We start from the raw sequence: 15,463 nt of genomic DNA on the forward strand, positions 1-15,463 counted from the left end.
GCAAGGTGAGTTCTTGCTCATCTCCAAGGACTTTGAGCTTGCATGGTTTTGTCATGAGTATGGCCTGGTCCCTGCTGTGTCAGGTACCTTTGCACGTGCACACACAAACACACACAGACAGACAGACAGACAGACACACGTGTGTCACTGTACAGGACTAACTGGACTCTGCACCTCTATCTTGATCAGCCATCATCCTCCTTCTGAGTCATGGCTGAGGAAGATAAGCAGCTGGGTTTGCTATTTGCTTCATGATAATAAGTAAACAGTAATTAATATTTTGCAATTATGTGTGTCCTTGAATTGGATGATCTGAAAGCACTTCATTAACATTAATTAGTCATCATTGCATAGCCCACATGACATAGATAAGGTTGTATTGTGCAGAAGGGAAAACTGAGGTGGAAAGAAGTACCAGGATCAGGCAGGTCTAACATATGTCAGCAGGGTTTGCCATGCCTTGGCACTTGTCAAAGCTGAGGCTTGCTGCAGCCTCATTTTGAAGACACTGATGGCAAAATCAGGGCTAAAATGCAGAGGGTAAAATCCTAAATGTTCAGGACAGAGTCCCACAAGACTAATTAAGACCTTGATTCCTCAGAAGTTGTGCCTGTCCACTGCCTCGGCTCTTCCTTTGGTACTTTGCTAATCACCAAGACCCCAGTGCAGCAGGGGAGATGGGCATCTAACAGACCCAAAGCAGTGGAGCGGATCCAGACCTTGTCTGGACCTGGTCTGATATCTTAGACACCTTTTTTTTGGTTTCCCAGATAACATTTACCAAACCATCCAATTTATCTAGATTATAAAGTCCTTGCAAAAGCACTGTTGGCCAGCTGGAGGCCAGACATAGATCAAAGCATTTGGGTAAAGGGAGATGTGTCTAGATACTCTGTGGGGTTTCCAAACTCACACCAGTGTCTCACATCAGGAGCTTGATTCCATTGCCTAAATTACCTGGATGTTCCTCCTGATCCCCAGCTGACATTTGGAAGGACAAGGGTCTCCTGAAGGTCCCATGTCAGACCTGCTTGCTGGTTTAGGTACCCCAGGGCACCTCTGAGACCTCCTTGCTTTAGATAACTGAATCATGCCCCGGATGTCCAGTTTTACAGCCTGTGTTTGCAGTGCATGCCCAGCATGTGTTTCACTACATCCAGGTCTTTCTCTAGACAGGTAGCCTGATGCCCAGACACTGAACAAATTAATCTGAGCACCCTCTAAAAAATCTTTACTGTTCTCTGGGTAAAGAGTCTAAGCACTCTGTTGCTTCCAGTTCCTAGGTTTAACTCCTGCTTACAGGCCCAGGTTATTTAGGACCTTTGGAAAAGGTCTCTGCCCACTACAGCTGTGCAGTAGGAACAGGGTCACTGCAGGATCCACTGCTCTCCTCAGAGCTCTCAGACCCCTGTTATCTTCCCTAGGGCTTGCTGCATAGGAGGCCTCTCCTCCAGCATCCTTCTCACTCCAGTGCTGGCTCTTTAGAAATCAGCATCACCAGCAGGATTTAAAACCAAGTCATACACTGTTATCCCGACATCTTCAGTCATGGTCCAAGTTTCCTGCAATGCCAAGAGATTTGATTTAATTTCTTTGTTGTGTTTATGTCTTTTCCTGTCAGAGGAGGTCTACATGACAATGGTGTGAGGAGATCTGGGAGAGCCAAGTGCCCCCACACTTTGCAGCTGAGCACCCACAAGACCTGTGTTGATATGCTCACTTTTCCAGCATCTTGGTGGTCCCATCCAGACCAGAGGCATACACCAGGATATCTCCCTGCTGTGGACAGGCTCTGGCTTCTTCCTCCTGGTGTTTTATGTGACCTGTGCTTTATTTGACCTCAGTGATTTCCATGACTGGCCTCCTCCAAGGGGGCTGAGTTAACGTCTCTTTATGTTGGTCTGCACCAACTGCAGTGGTCACTGCTGGATGCTCAGATAAGCTGGGCTTGCAGGTACAGCACTGGGTTCTCTGATAAATGGACATGGGCACATCAAATGAGGGACTATATGTGTGTGTTCTGGCTCAGCTGTAGAGGGGGTGATGCCTCCCTGTCATGCTCCCTTCCCAAGGAGTGAGGGGAGTTGAAGGAACTTCCCCAGCTGGAGGGGCTGTGAAAGACCTGGGAGAGCCGAGGCCATGATGTTGTCCTTTGGAGTGGAATTGGAGTGTTTGAAGGCAGGTGAGGAGCAGCAGAAGGATAAGGGAAGATACAACGTTTGTTCACCAGGTGAGAAGTGCCTGTTTTACATACCAAAGGAAATGTAGGGGGGACTATGTGTTCATGTGTGAACTCAAGTTTTTTTTAACCCAAGACTGTGTGGGTGAGCTTCAGGCTGGTTTTTCTTGGTGGAGGGCCAGGCTTAAAAGCTTTAACACAATTCTTTTACTGCACACATCTAGAACATTTCTCTGTGGTTGAAAAAAGCAACCCAACTGATCAAAACCTGGGTCTCACTCAGTTCTCATTATTCATTACAACCTCTCCCCTTCCACCAGCTGGAACAGAGGGACTTTGGGGTGACCAGTTGGTGGGAAGCCCCTGCCTCATTACAAAGTGGGATTGAAACATGTTTTGCCTGAAGGTTTTATATGGGTATTTGCTGACAGCAGAGAACAAGGGTGAGACTCACAGATCTTTTGGGTCTCATGGCAGAGCTTGTCATGGTTGATACACACTCATTTCCCTTTATTCATTCTTTTTTTGGGCATCTCCTCATGTCCACCCCAGTCTTTTGCCCTTCCCAATGTCCTTCTGCCTGGTTCAAGGCTCACAGGCCCTTCAGCCCTAAGCTACTCCTCTTTTTCTTTGCCTGTCTGCAGAGACATTCCCCCTCTCCCCCTCTTAACCTGAGGCCCTTTATCTGCTGTCTTAACTCCCAGTTTAAGTTCTTGTTTAAATTGCCTCTGCACACAGCTCACTGGCCCCAGCCCCTCTGCAGCTCCTCCCGAGTCCTTATCAGCTCCACACATGCCTCCTCCCTTTCCCTGCTGCAAATGCTGTGTCTCTGATATCAGGTCTCTCTGTGGCTCTCATTTGTCTCCTGTCCCTTCTCATCCCTCCACAGGCTGGCAGTCTCTGGCACCATGTCCAGCCACCTCTGGGTTCTACCACCTTCCTGTCTGGGTTTCTCTCTGGGCAACCATGAGGTGGTCTCTCCAAGAATGGCTTGCCATGGCATCACACCCTAAACACTCTCCCAAACCCTTTTCTTTCCATCTCCTTGCCTTGTCTTCATCTCTAAACACCAGAGTTTCCATCCACATGCCCAGATCTTTCATGAGTAGTGTTTATAATGTTGTACCTCCCCCTCCACCCCAATCTGGGATTTTAACCTCTCAGATAATCCTTCTACCCAGACACCATCTCACAGAGAAAACCATGGTCAGGGGATGTTGTCAGTCCCTGGTTTTCACTTCTGGTACCCACTTTCTGCCACGGGGCCACCAGAAGCCATCAGTACAAAGTGGCCCTACTTGAGCAGGGAGGTTGGACCACACGACCCACTGTGGTCCCTTCCAGCCTCACCCATTCTGAGTTTCTTTGCTTCTGTGAGCATGAGGGAAGAGATCCATTTCCTCTGCGGGGAAGATGTGGTGAGCGATCTTGTCCTCTCTGTGAGCTGCAGAAATTTCAGATAAGAGGTGAATGACTTCCAAAATTTCAGAGGTGTTTTGTCAGCAATAAGTTGTCCAGTCTCTGCTGAGGCCACCTGAACTGCACTTGGACCCCACTGGAGGTTTTTGGTGGGCCAAAGCACTTGCCTACTTGCAACTCTGTCTCCCAACCATTTCTCCAGTCCCAGATGCAAGGCAGGGCCACCAGGGCCTTTACAACTATGATTTTTAAGATGGGTAAAAGCATGAATTTGTTACTAGCCTACTTCTGGAAGTGCTTGAAATAATTGAGGTAAACAGCAGGTGAGAAAACATCCAACCCCCAGCAGTGCCAGTTTGGCAGCGCTGCGGGCAAGCTTGGGAGCAGAGCAACAGGCTGTGCTGGCAGCCAATGAGGCACAGCAGAAGAGATTGTGCAGGCAGATGTTTGGACCTCACAGCCAAAAGCACCCCTGGCCCCTGTGCCCAAATGTGCTTGGTTTGAGACCGGCCCCTCAGCTGTGTGCGGAACGCCAGGAGAGCCCAGCGCATCCCAGTCCCAGCCTGGCAGAGCAGGCACAGCTCAGTGACACCCACTGCTCCCTGCCCAGCCCTGGGCTCTGCTGCTGCCCTGCCCCTGCCCACTCAGGGCTTGGGGCTGGCAGCCCAGCACAGGCAGAGGAGGAGGAGGGCAGAGCCTGGCATGAGTTGTGCCTGGGGCCATGCGTGGGAGAGTGTTTGTATGGCTGCATCCTCCTGGTGTGGGCAGCCTGGCTGTGTCCCGTGACACACACACGGTGTGAAGGGGGAAGGGAGGATGAATGGAAGATGACTGTAGGAACCTGCAACAGAGAGGATAAAGGACAGAATCAGCTAGACCTGCTGGGGTGGTTGAAATTCTTGTTTTGGGCTTGGACAAGGTGTTAAAGCACATTTCTCATTCCCTTGAGGGATTGCAGAAGAGTCTCCCATACCAGTGAATGGCTCTGCAAATGCATCCTGCCCTTCACACAGGGGCAGCAGGAGCTGTCCCTGCCCTGCCTTGTGCCAGTGACTGTCACCCACCCTGGGACCCTGCTCCTGCCATGGCAGCTCTGCAATCAGCAAGAGATGACTTGCCCCTGGGCACTGCCATTGTATAAAGGGACGGGGAGGCAGGTTTCCCAGTCATAAAGGTGTTGCACAATTAATTATTCTGGCTTGGCTCCCGATCCCTGGAGCTCAAGGATGCCACACTACATGACTAGTGCAGCACAGGCTTGGCCTGTCTGAGCCTCAGGCTAGTAAATCACTTCTGCTGCTGTCTCTCCCTTTCCACTCCAGTGTATGTTCTTTCAAAGGGGGGCTTGATGGAGCATGCTCTGAAGCAGCAGCACCTGCACTCAGGGGGCAGCCAGAAACACGTTCTAGCTCTGTGTACTGGTGTCTCCCCTCTCTCCCAAGGGACACCCCTGTGCTGAGCCCCCAGCCCACAGGAGAGCCAACACTGCACTGGGTAAGAGCAAATTCCCACTGGGGTCTCGTTTGTATTTGCCTGGCTCAAGGCTAAAACACATTTGTCTTGCCAAGCCTTTCCCCTGGAAATTAAAGACCTCGTATTTTCTCTTCACAGTAGTATTGTACCCTATAATCAAGCTGCTTCTACATCTTCTCTCTGAAAAGCTGAACATGCTGAACTCTCAGCTTCTTCCTGCAAAGTGTGATTTGCTTTAGCCCTCGGGTGAATTTCCTGGTGCTGTCTTTACTGTCTTTAACTTTTAAACATCTTTCAAAAGTGCAAAAACATCTGAAGCCCCGCAGCCCTGTACTCATAAGGGCTGGGTGTGGATATTCCTGTCTTCTTGATCTGCTGCCATGTGAGGTTCCCTTCCCTTCCCGCTCCCCTCCCCTCCTCTCCCCTCCCCTCGTGCTCATGCAGACTCCTCAACAGGGATTTCTGAACATTATTGCAGCTCAGGTTTGTAGCAAGTTTTGGGACACACATACCTCTGCTTTCCTTCCTCTTGTCTGATGTGAAATGAAGGAATATCTCAAGTATAATCCCAGGTAGTGACCGGGGCCCTTACACATGCTAGGGCAGAGCCCAAACATGTCTAAACCACTTGTAGCGCTGCTCACAGGCCAGTGGTGCAGAAGGCAAGCAGGGGAGCTTCCTCACCCAGGGCAATCAAGTTTTCAGGCGCCAAATTCTCTACTGCTGAAAGCTGAAGATACCTCAGTTTGCACGCATGGATGATTTATCCCGGCATTTTCTGTTACCCAAATCAACAATAACCTTGAGGTGTTAGCTTGGAGCCCATCCATTGCAGGATGCATTGTCCCAGAAACAGGACGGAAAGTCGCCTGTTTACCAAGCGGCGAAAACAATAGTGATGAAAGGCAGAGCAGTGACCTGAGTTCAACAGCTCCAGCAGAGGGAAGTAATAATAACAGATGTGATCCTTTACCACAGAGGTCCACAAGCTAGTCTAGAGTTTCATGGCCCAGAGTCACCCTAAGGGCAGTGTACATTCCAGAAACCTCTCTGAAGCGCCTTACGGTAACTGGTAACTAAAAGAAAACCATCGGGCTGGTGTTGAGGGAGCAGGGCTCCTCCCAGAGCGATGAAACTCTGTTTCAGAGAGCAAAAGTTAATTCCTTTCTCAATAAGAGGCCCTGGTAAGAGTTATTACTAGCAATTTGCCCTTTTTCCCAGGCTTGCTGTGGTCCAACTTGACTGAACTCTCCAGGTTGTTTAGCCTGAGAGGATGCACCTCTCTTCCGGGACAGCATTGGTGTAAAGGATTGCTAAAGGATAGGACACGTGTCTTGATTCCCCATTTGATATTTTTCTGACAGATATCCTGATCTGGGGGTTACCTTGCCTCTCCAGTGTGGGCAGCATCATTTGTACATGAGTGCACACTGCTGAAGACCTCTTGTCACTTCACTGAGACAAGTAAAGAGTTTTGGCCTGTTTCTGAGGGAGCAGGATTACTGCTGTGACAACCCAGGGAACAATATGAAACACAGCAGCCAAGGGCTGCAGTCCCAGAAGCAGGTCACACCATCACCAATGCAATTCCCTTTGCTATGGATTTTCCTTCTTTCATACCCTGGACCTGGATCCTTGCAGCTGCTCAGAGTCCATGGCCTTGGCTGAAAACCCAGTGGTTATTGCTGGCTCTCCACATGAACAGACTCTGGACAGCTCATGCTTGGAGCCTGCTGAGCTCAGCCACCAGCCTTGCACCTTGCTGCTGTTTCCCCAGGGCTCCAGGGATGGCCACTGGAAGAGATGCAGTGTGCTCTGCTTCCTGCTGTGGAGCCACCTGTTCCAGTGGTGGGAGAGTGGGAGCCATAGCTCCTGCCTCTCAGGGATCTCAGAAGTGCTGGGATGTCTGAGGATGAGGAAGACTGCTGCTTCCCCTTCCCCTCACACACACCTTTGCTCTCCTAGATGAGAAGCAAGGCAAGAATATATGGGTAAATAACAGCCTCGACTTCAGACTTCCTGTGATTTCTGTGAGAGCCACCAGGACCAAATCTTCCTAGCACATCCCTTATGGAAACCTGCCACAAATGACTGGCATGCTTTATTCCTCTTCAGTGGTCCACACTGGGATATCCCACCAGCTTTTCTCTAGCTCTTTTACCCTTCTCTCCTCATCACTGACTTGATGTGCCAGGGGGCAGAATGAGTGAGCAGAATGACAGCCATGCCAAGCCCCACTCCCTCACCCTGTAATTTCTGCCAGCTGAGTGTGTTCATCATGGGAAGGGTGGGAGAGCACCTGTGGAGCCAGGGCTGGTGCCTCTTTGTAAGGGTTTTGCAAGGCTGAGAGGATGCCCCAGCTGGGTGCCTGCAACAGATCCTCCCTGAGCCACAAGCAGGATGAGTATTAGAGATCTTATCTCACTTTTCAGTAATAGGTATCCAATTTGCTGACTCCAGGTGCCCGACTCATGTCTGATTCAGGTCTCTGGGCTTCCTGCAGGATGTGGTGGGTGCAATGTCTGAGTTGCAGGCTCGGGAAACAGGGGGCACATCAGAGATCCATCACCTGCACCTCCCATGACAGGCTGGAGGGTTTCCCCACCCTGGAGCTGCAGAATGGGTAAATCAGTGTGTAGTTAACAGGTAAAGCAGGAGAGTCTGTTCCCAGAGGATCCAGAGCTCCCTCCTGGGAAGCCTCAGTCGCACACAACAGACTTTCATTGACAGCTTTTTCTGGGAAATGATTTCCCAAGGGGGGTGTGTGGCAAGACATCCTGCTGCAGCACGATCATTTTGATGCCTTGGCTGTATTGCCCTGCTCCTACCACCCTGCAAACTTGGTGTGACAAAGTGCTGGTGATGGGAAGATCTGGGGTTGCTGCAGCCTGGGGAGGGCTAATCTCCTCTCTGTGTTTTTTCAGCTCCCTGGCTGACTACTGCTCTTCCTGCCTTCCCACTACTCCTTCTCTAGTCTGGAAGTGAACAAGAGCTGTGGTGGGGATGGGATTCTACTGGGAGATATGAACTACAAGGACAATGGAATACACTGCTTCTGCATCCCAGAAGGAGAAAGGGATACAGCAGCTCTCTGTGGGTGGAGGAGGGAGAGGATCTCCTACCTGTCACTTCAGAACACCCAGTGCTTGCCCCACCTGGTGCTCCTTTTAGGTCTCATCCTGCTCTGACTGGACACTGGCAGCTGACAGGGATGGGGGCTTCCTTCCCTAAGGAAAAAACTGGGGCTGTCTGACCCCAGGAGGAGGTGGCTGGGACTAGAAGCTGCTGCCAGCAGTGGCTCAAAAGGCACTGGTGGCTCAAAGGAAAGCACATGTTCCCTTCTGCCAGCTTCTCATCCCTGACCCCCCACCCTGTGCCAGGACAGGCAGATCCTGTGGCTTCTGGTCTGGTTGTTCTCAACACCCAGCCCTGCCCTCGGAAGTAAGGGGCACAGGGAGATCTTGGACTGCCTGTATGGGGTGGGATTGCCTCTGACATGTACTGCTGTCTGCTTCCACACACCACTTTGATTCAACTGTGCGCTTCTCATGCTCAAAAACGACCCAGCCCTGAACCATGAAGCAAACTGGGGCTTGGACTTGCTGTGTCCTCACACAGGAGCTGAAGGACGTATTCTCAGGCACAAGATTAGCCCTGTTTCAGTGCTCCTAGTTTAGGACTGAAATTCTGAGTATCTCCTGGATCCCAATTTGGAATCTGCTTTTGCTGACTCTTCTTGGGGTTTTCTGTGTGTAAATCCCCACATTAATTCCTTCTGGGCAGGCCAAGAAAAAGAGGTCAGGACATTTTCATAAGGAAATGTTGGTTCTTTACTCTTGGGACATTCCAGGTCAGCCACAGGTTTGCCAACCATTGTAACTTCTTGCTTGGGAAGTGAGGAAAAGAGAGTGGCTCCTACCACAGTGGCTTTCAAGTTCTTTGCTTTCCTCCTCCCATGAGATCAAGACTTCCTTGAAGACTCCAGGACCAGATTAAAAGCTCTTGCCTCAAACCAGCTCATATCCCATGTCTGCTGATATCTGTCAGGTAGAGGACATTATCCCTTTCTTTGGGAGAGGGGCTCTTCTGGTGGATCAGGAGGTGGGTGCCTGACTGTGTCTCCTCTGGGTGTTGCATCCATTGCACAGCCCAGCTCTCCTGTTTACAGCCCTGTTATCTCCACAGCCGCAGGCACTCGTCTCAGGTGGCTTGTCCATGCCAATTCCCTGTTTCATTATGGAATCTCAGAAATGCCCATTACAATGCAATTCCTTAATGCTTATTTGCTAAGGGATGATGTTTAATACTTAAACTACCCAGGGAAAAAAAAAATAGGTCAGTATGGAAATTTCCCCAGGATTCAGGCTGATTTAAAATCAGCTGGAGGAATGAATGTCCCAAAGAGGACAGCAGACTCTGCAAGTGTAGACAAGCTCACTTTGCTTTTGCAGAGGTGGATTTAGGGAGCGTCCAGGTGAACTGGTAGTTACAGTCCTTCAACAGCCCTGAAGACACAAGAGGCAGGGCATAGACTTTGCTCCAAAGTGCTTTTACAGTTCAGGAGCCCAGTCCTCCTCTCTGAGGGTAAAAGTTAGAAGGAAATCTTCCAGCAAGTGAGATTTAGGGGTACAGAATTAGGTCAGGGTACAGATACTAGGGAAACCAGAGGGATGCCACACCTCCTTTCAAATTCAACCATCTGATACTTCCAGCCTTTGCACCTCCTGGGAAGAAAAAACATGTTACTTGAACTGGAAAATACTGAATATCCATGCTACTATGGTTTCAATTAATATTGTCAACAGCTGGTTCATCCCTAGTTGCACTTGTGCCAACACAAACACTTCTATTTCTTCCTAATGTACTGACTGACAACATTATGTCCCAGCTTGGTCTTGGGTTCACTGCATTACCTTATTTGAGCACTTTTGGCCCACACTGGACTGGTGAGACTCCATTGACGCGTTTGTTGTTCTGACATTCCTTTGCACTTTTTATGCTTTCAAGTCACCTTTCTTGAGCAAAGGTGATCTGGAATTTAGGTGGCATTGCAGAGAGAGACCCGGCTGTGAATTGTGGGACAGTTTTAAATTTTCCCTGCTCCTATTGCAAATACTTCACCTCACCTGTGGCAGAGATGTCTTTGCATCTTGCAGGTCTGCAACCCCTTGGAGACTGGGTGGGTTACACCAGTTACATGTAGCTGTCTCCACCTGGGATAATTGCTTTACTCTTCCTTTGTAGCTCAACAAAGAGACGCTCCTAAAGTGATCTCATGGAATACACATCTAGAATTACATCCAGGTGGATTATTTTGCTCTTAAGGTGATTGTTTCTGTGCTGAGGAACACCCCTAGCTGTGGTTAGGTTGGAGAGTAGGCACACTTTCCATTCTGGGACATGTGCTCGCCTGGTAGGGAAAGTTCTTGTCATTGCTCCTGACTCACACTTCAGGCTGGTGGAGCTTCACACCATTTCTGTGTCTTCTGCCTTCACAATCTTTGAACTTTCCTGCTGTGGTGCACAACAGCAGCAGTGTCTCCAAGTCAGGACTGGCTCTGCAGCTCTCAGAAGAACAGCTGTCTGCATAGAGCAGTTTATGAGAGAAGCCCCTGCCAAAACCCTGTTTCAGGAGAGCTGTTTGTAATAGCTTTCCCTTCAGATGTGTTATTAAAAAGCTTTCTTCTGGAGCAACTGATGCTTTTCCAGTGTGGAGTAGTTATTCTGGCATGCAACCGCTGAGAGTGGAAAATGATGTCTCTACAGGAATATGTGATGTACATTGTTTATTCCTGTAAATTAGGACAAGCTTTGGGCTGAGGAGAAAACTAGACATGACAAGGAACCTCCAGGAGTACAGGTTGTAGGTCCATGCCAATATAGCTCTGGGGGATCGATCCCTATGAAATACTTCTCAATTACATTAGGCATAGACTCAGGGCACCCTTTCCTTCACTTGGTCCCAATCAGTGGGCTTCATGAAGACCTATTTTAATGAAATTTAAAATATTATTCCTATTACTATATAGTAATTCAAGTCCAATCCAGTTTGCTGGGTTCCAGGCCACTCTTTCATGTCCCAGTAACCTAAGTTAGGATTGGAGTTTCATCTGAAGTTTCTCCAAAACCAGATATCATAAGCAATACTCAGCTGTGTGGGTTATCACTCTTTACCTCGGTTTGGAGGGCAAAGCAGTCCCAGACATGAAACAAACACCTGCCTCTGCAAATCTGGAGATTCAAGGCAGGATGTTGAAATCTCTGTGCTTAACCCTCCAGCTAGAATGGTTTAGAAAGCTTACAAACTTCCTACCCACCCACTTCCTACCTTGCCTCGCTAGGCAAGCTATAATTTTTATTTTTAATGAAATCTAATGAACATGTCACCACACTGCTCTGTCAAGTAGATCATGGGAAGGAGATGGCTAGAGGTGTCTTCCAAAGGGAGGTTTCACAAGGCTGAATCCTGCCGTGCCTTGACACAGTGACCTCTCTTGGCATAACGGCTTTTGCACCAGGTGACCCCGCCATCAGTGCAATGAGTGACTCATCACAGATTTGAGTGATTCACACTTTCCTCCCTATTGGATTGCACCATCCATCCTGGGATGAGTGAATAAATTTGGCTTGGACAAGCTGTGGAACCCACCAGCCTGGGTTTATCCATTCACTTACTTAAGAAAAAGCCTTGTTACTTTGTTAAACTTGGATTTTAATAGGAAAAATTGCAGGGGGGTGATTCAGGATTCTGCAGAAGCCAAGAAGTTTACGAGCCTGAATTTATTTTGCCCCTCTATAGCCAGTAGGAAAACAGCTGAACGGCAGCAGCCAGGAATTGGTTCTTCCTTCATAATTTCACCTGTACCTTTCCCCTGGCATGCAGTGATGAGGGATGGAGCCAAGCAGCAAGGCTGCAACACAAACAGCGTACTTGGAACCTGGGTGTTAGTTTTGGATCTTGTCTAGAAATAACAGCCAGAGCACACAGAGAGTTTATTGTGGCACATTGCATGGCTCTGCTGGAGAGAAAGGAAGGGAATAAGAAAGTGACAAACGTCACAGAGAAGTGCTCTGTTGGACAGGATCAAAAGGCATAGGCTCAAATCCTGGATAATTCCAAGGCACAGCTGTATTTGTTGGTCCCTGAAGACACGGGAGAAAAGTTGGAGATTTATGGCAGGAGCACAACGTAACAATGTTGTCTCTGACTTCCCCGCTGAGTTGAGTTTTCTCTTCTCTTGGAGTTTCCTCTGAGTAAGGAGCAGATTCCATAAACTGGAGTGTTATATTGCCTTGATTTTGACACTGTACAGATTGACAGGGGTAGTTCATTCTAGGTACCTTAATACCTGATATTTTAATCACGCTGTGATTGACAAGAGAAATCCCTCGCTCGCACTCCAATAGCTCTGGCAAAACCACCAGGAAGTCAAGTCAACAACCACGAGTTTTTTGTGACAGAGTTCTGGAAATTTCCCTTCTTTGAGGCTTTGTGCTGTGAAAGATGTTCTTTGGATGTCCATGCAAGGCAATCCTAGTGGCATGGATATCTTTCCATGTCCGTCCAACTCTAGGAGAGCTAAGCAGCCCTGAGGTCTTGTCTCATTATTCTCAACTGCTACATCCTACCTTGTTTATTTCTACCATCCCATGGATTTATTCTAACAACCAGGATGGGTACAAGTACCCCGACCACCAATTATTGTAGGAGATAGGCTTTCTTGGAAATCTATTGCTGCTCACGGACATCTTTAAATGATTTCTGTTTAGATTATGTGTCCCTAAGTCCAAAAGATTGGTGTAGCACAGCAATTCCTCTATTGGCACAGAAAAGCTCCAGCAGTGTGGCCTTTCAGGCCTTGCCCACACTTTGATTAGTTATTGCTTCTGAAAGGATGTCCTGCTTCTTCTAGCGTTGCATCACAGTCCTTTCCCCAAGCTCCTTCCTAGATAATAACACCACTGCCTGTTGGGAAAGCAATTGCATAACTCCCTATTGCTCATTTTAAGTCACTGGATCTTGGGCTGCAGTGATTCACCCTCACAACGCCCCGAGAAGGGAATCTGATATCACTCTCGAATTTACTGACGGAAAAGCTGGGGTGTGGAAAGGTGAAGGATTTGCTTGGGGTCAGGCAGTGAGTCAGGCACGGAGCTGGTGTCGGAGAACCCACCCCACCCCAGCTCCTCAGGCTTCCATGTGTCTAGACTTCTCCAAGCACCAGCTTTGATGCTGGTCTTATCACCATTTTTTAACATGTTGTGATCAAAAAAACCCCAGAGACAAAGTGCCATGCACTGCCCCCTGCCCACCCCCGGTGGGGAAGGCAATGGCAAAAGAATGTAATACTTGTGGGCTGAGATAAGAATGGTTTAGTAATTGAAACAACATAAAATACACTGCTACTAGTTATAACAATGACAATGAAGAAGAGAAAGATAGACAAAAAAACCCAAGAAAGGCATGTGATAGACAGCATCATTGCTCACCACCCACTGAGAGATGCCCAGCAGTTTCCCAGCAGTGATCAGCCAATCCCCCCCAGTTTGTGCACTGGGCATGGTGTTCCATGGCATGGGATATCCCTCTGGGCAGTTTGGGTCAGCTCTCCTGGCCGTGCCCCCTCCTGCTTTCTTGTGCTCCCTGGCAGAGCATGGGAAACTGAGCAGTGCTTGAGTTAGGGTAAACACTGCTGAGCAGCAGCTGAAACATCAGTGTGTTATCAGCATTATTCTCAGCTGAATCCAAGTCACTAGTGAGAAGGAAATTAATTATTCCACCAAAACCAAGACACACCATCGACCTTGGAACCTCAACATGTCCCCTCCCTCCCCTATTCGTGAGGAAATGTCTGTATCCTCAACTTGTAACAGAGGGCCACAAATGCTACAGACAAAAGAAATGTTCCTACCTGCTGGAGAACATCACAACCCCCCATGCATTTTGCTCCTCACCTTTCTCTCTCTGGTCTGATGGCCCTGTCCTCACCACCGGGGAAGGAATGGGAACTAGCCTAAATAAATCTCAATAAAATTACACCACAGAACACAGCATCTACATGCTGGTGGCCATGTGTTTTAGCTTGGGGAGTGTCAAAAGGTAAAAAACCCAACACACAACTTAATTTCTGGCTGTGATTGCTTTGATAAAGCATCAGAGTAAAAGGACAGGGCAGAATATACAGGAGAGGGGAGTGCAGGAGGAATTGATGAGCTTCCATGACTCTGGAGATGCACGGCAAGATGATGAGGGGAGAGATATGGAGAGAAAGCTGAAAATGGGTGTCTTGAGCCCTCATTTGCAAATCCCAGCTGCAGCAAGCTCGCATGGGGCTGGTGGAGCACTCACTCTGGTTCAGAGGACCCTGTTGATGCTGGCAGTCCCAGACGGGGCTTGAGCACAAAATAAGGAGGAAAGTTTCCTGCCCCTGTAATTATGTTTGGACTTGAGTGTTTCCCTGTATTTGATTGCTCACACATTATTGCTTTCTTAGCCACATTCCTGACTTCTTCTTGTGTTGGCTGCAGTTTCTGTACAAAATAAAGGCCCATTCACCGCCGTATGAAAAAGCTCTGGTTTTTCCACAGGAAAGTTCATGGTTAAATAAGGGGAAGAGGAAAAGCTGGGCATCTGCGGCTTTGCAGAGAAGGTGGGGGAATAAATCAAGAAAGGGGTCCCTTTCAGTCCTGCAAATTCAGCCCTGCAGCTCTGCATCAAGGCCTGGAGAGTCAAGGAGCCCAGGGAATTTTTACTACTCACTTAACAAAAACCAGATGCCACGAGCTGCACATGTCCTGTTAGCAGTGCTCACCTCAGATGGTACAGACTGGGACTGCTTTCATCCAGGCCATCTTGTGGAATAATCCTAGAGTGATACAGGATGTTACTGACAATGAAAAGGCAGCAAGGGTTGTTTCCTGTGTGGCTTGGTAGGTCTGTGGTTCTCTGATGGGGATTGGCTCTGCACTGGGAGCCTCATGTCTTTTCTTTACAGCTTTCAGGGGGACTGGGCTGCAAGGGCTCTCCCAAAGCTCTGGGAGGGTGAGATAACTTGTAATGACACAAAAGAATTTGGATCCAAATGTAGATTTCCATGGAAAGTGGCTTGGTCTTGTTCACAGTACCAGCTTCAGCTGGGTAAGTGCTGGAGCTCAGGAGAGCCTCAGACGTAGCTATAGGAGTTCAAACCCTTCTGCCTCCCAGTTTTTCTGTCAAAGCACCTGCAGCCTCTGAATCAGCACAGGAGCACACATCACTTTGCCACTCTGCAAGAGCTTGGGAGGAAGGAAATCTGAATGCAGGGTACCATGCTCACACAAATGGGTAAGGCACTGCTCTATGCATTTAAGTGAAGCTGAAGAAGGTCAGATATGGCCCTGCATTTTAGCTGG

This window comes from Geospiza fortis, unplaced genomic scaffold, assembly GCF_000277835.1.
Source record: "Geospiza fortis unplaced genomic scaffold, GeoFor_1.0 scaffold49, whole genome shotgun sequence".
Lineage (NCBI taxonomy): Eukaryota > Metazoa > Chordata > Aves > Passeriformes > Thraupidae > Geospiza > Geospiza fortis.